This window comes from Lolium rigidum, chromosome 6 (genome assembly GCF_022539505.1).
Source record: "Lolium rigidum isolate FL_2022 chromosome 6, APGP_CSIRO_Lrig_0.1, whole genome shotgun sequence".
Lineage (NCBI taxonomy): Eukaryota > Viridiplantae > Streptophyta > Magnoliopsida > Poales > Poaceae > Lolium > Lolium rigidum.
The window spans coordinates 30,248,677-30,251,992 of NC_061513.1; positions in this window are offsets into that span (position 1 = coordinate 30,248,677).

Consider the following 3,316-nt stretch of genomic DNA (forward strand, 5'->3'; position numbering starts at 1 on the left):
TATCTCAGGATTTGCATCGTTCGGGTAACCAAACGGGACAAACCCCTTTTAACCGTAAGCGAAACTACAGCTACAAAAGCAACTAACTAAGCGGAAAGTGCTTTTGGCTCCTAACTCTAGTGCTCTCAGCATTTTAAAAAAGTAAAAATAATAATTTTACAAGTTATAAAAAAATTAAAATAGTGATACGTCTCACAATCATGCAAAATCTTAACCCGAAGTTCTTTATATTTTGTGCTAGAAAAAATTTAAAAAATCTGATACATGTTAGAGAATCAAAAATGTACTGCTCAGATCTACACTTTTGCATTCTTGTGTAGTTTAGAATATAAACTATTTAAAATTGACATTTTGCATGTTTGTGAGATACATTATTGATTATATGAGGATTTTTAAAGAATTTTTTGAAAATCAAAAATATGATTTTTTAAAAAACCCCAGATCACTGGTGCCCATGAGCAACAAATCTCTGTCTCGAACTAAGATAATTTTCAATATAAAAGTACAAGGGATAAAGCAAAAAAAGAAACCCACAACAGCGTTTCAGCGATGCACATACTGAAGCTATCGTCGAACATAGTATATGAGGAAAGTGGCACACAAAACTTAGAGAAACTTTTAGTGTTTTTTTGATTTATAGAATTTATATAGGAATTATGTAGGATTTAGATACTATGATTTTTTTTCCTACACTAGTTGTTTGATTCATAGGAACATATTCCATTGGAACTAATCCTATAGAAATCTTCTTGTGCAAATTATATAGGAAAAAAATATTAGGTCATACCTCATGAATAATTTCTTTGGTACAATCAAACAAAACTCATCTTTCCATAGGATTCAACTAGGCATGACATGTCAATTCTATAATTTTTCCATTCCTATATTTTTCATATTCTATGAATCAAAGGAGCCATTAGGATTTATGACAACGTCTGCTCATAGCCACAAGGGAGACACGGTCGGTGTAGCGAGATGTGATTGGTCAACGACCGATGTAGGATTAGGCGGCGGTGGTGGCTATTTCATGGGTGGGAGCGAACTCCAATAAGAGAAGAGATGATGTGGCTATTGAAACGAGGTTGGATCACTAGCGTGTCAAGCCCGATCGGTTTCCTACGTGGCTTTGTTCGCATCTCGTGTTCGGCATGCCAATAACATCCTATGTCGGACAGGAATGACCTGGACTGGCTATTGAGCATCGTTGTACATAAAATCAGGGTAAGGGCCACAGCTTGACTAGAAATTTTATGTGTCGTGGCCAATATCCGTTTGAGGCGGCTAGGATGTTCTTAACCATGATATGATCATCTGCTTCCATTCTGAAGGCTCATTTCATTTATAGGATTGGGATAGTCTCCCTACTTAAATCTTATGCGAAGATGAAGTGTGTGTAATCATACCAAGGAATTTTATTTCATGAGGTACGCCCTAATGTTCTTTTAACCATAATATTTATATAGGATATGTTCCTATAAATCAAACAATTTATATAGTTTTTTTTCAATACAATCTAAATCGGGGGAGTGATGTTTTGGACCATAGGACCATATGCTCCCTTTATTTTAAAATGCATCTTACATAAATTTTAAAAAATAAAAACATTGAAACAAAAAAATCGCACATACATCTTCACGTGCTACACTCTTACAAAGTCTTTTTTATGAAAAATTGATTTGCCACGTGACATGTGAAAAAAGACAAAATTCAGTGCTAAAAATAAGATTTTTGACAAGATAAATTTTCTCCTTTTTACATAGAACAAAAAAATTGTTTTTTCGTGAAACTTGATGAATGCACATATATTATAGAGATGTAAATGTAAAAATTTTAACTAAAATTTTTCAACACTTTTTTTTTCTGGTAGAGGAAGCATGCACCCGGAAGTCGAATTAATTTTTTCGCTAAATCAGTTCTTATGTGAATCCTTTAAATTGAATGAGTCCTCCATTCCCCCAACACTCCGCTTGTCGAGTCGTCTTTTATTGCTCAGAGGCGGCCACCGCTAGGCACGCCAAGGCGCTACGCGACGACCCACCTTAACGCGATTGCTGGGTGCACACTGCCCTTTGCCTGCGTGTTTGACAATGGATCGTTGATTATTCTCACCACGTCAAACAAAACAATGTTTACAATTAGCTTACACAAGGCTTGGCTTTCACACAGCCTTCTCCAGACATCAGTACCGGACAAGGATCACTGTTTGCTCAGCTAGCGGGATCGATGGACACCCTTGTTTTCTCTCTCCTTTTAGCATGTAGCGACTGGGTTCTTGCATTGTTTTTCAAACGACCCAGAAAAAGACGAGCGTAGCGGGTCTTGTTTTGTTGCGGCGTCGGTCGTCGTGTTGCGCACGGCGGAGGAATAACCAGGACACGCATGCCGCCGGCTCCACCCTTAGGGCATCTCCAACCGGCGACCCAAACGGACGCGCTGGGCCGTCCGTTTTGCGCCGTTTGCGTGCCCGAGCGGACGCGCGGACGGAGCCCCGCGTCCGCGCGTCCGTTTGGGTCGCCTGCTGCGCCCAACGCAGCGGTCACCCATTTGGCCATTTGGCCATTTGGCCTATTTCTTTGGAAAATAGGTCCTCTGGCCACAGATCCAGTTTGATATATAATAATATCTCGTAAACATAGAATAATATATAATAAACATAAAATATTATCAAATACCATAAAATATTATCAAATGTACCATGATACCTCAAATAAAATGTGCCATAGTTTGAGAAAAATATAAAAATTACAATTGAGATTGTCTAACTCAATTTGGGCGCTCGAGGATCTCCTTCTGTCTCTTCTCGAACCAAGCTCTCTTCGCCTCGCTCATGTTGGTCAAGTCGGCGTTCATGATGAGGTTGTCCTCGGCTTGGCGTTTGAGCTCAACTTCCTTCGCCTTCAGCTCCACCTCTTTGGCCCTTGCCATTGCTATGAGCTCAAGTTCTCTCTCTTTGAGCTCAAGTTCTTTAGCTTTGGTCTTGGCCTTGACCTCTTCAATTTCAAGCTTCTTCTGCTGGACATCAAAGAATTTCTTCCTGTCCTCTTCTTTCTCCCGGCGCCTCCTCTCATCCCTCTTGTCCGTGGACACCTCTCTGTCTGCATGCATCTCCTTCAAAGTGCCATACAAGAGCATGGACGACGCATCACGCTTCATGTCGGCTTTGGTTGCCTTGTGGCCGCGTGGACGACTTGCACGAGAAGCGGAGCTACCGCAAGGCTGCCCACCATCAAGGTCAATGACCGTGGCATCTTTGGCGGGATTGTTGCCGATCAAGGTCGCCATGTAGCCCTCGTACCCCTCCCGGAACTTGGGGGTG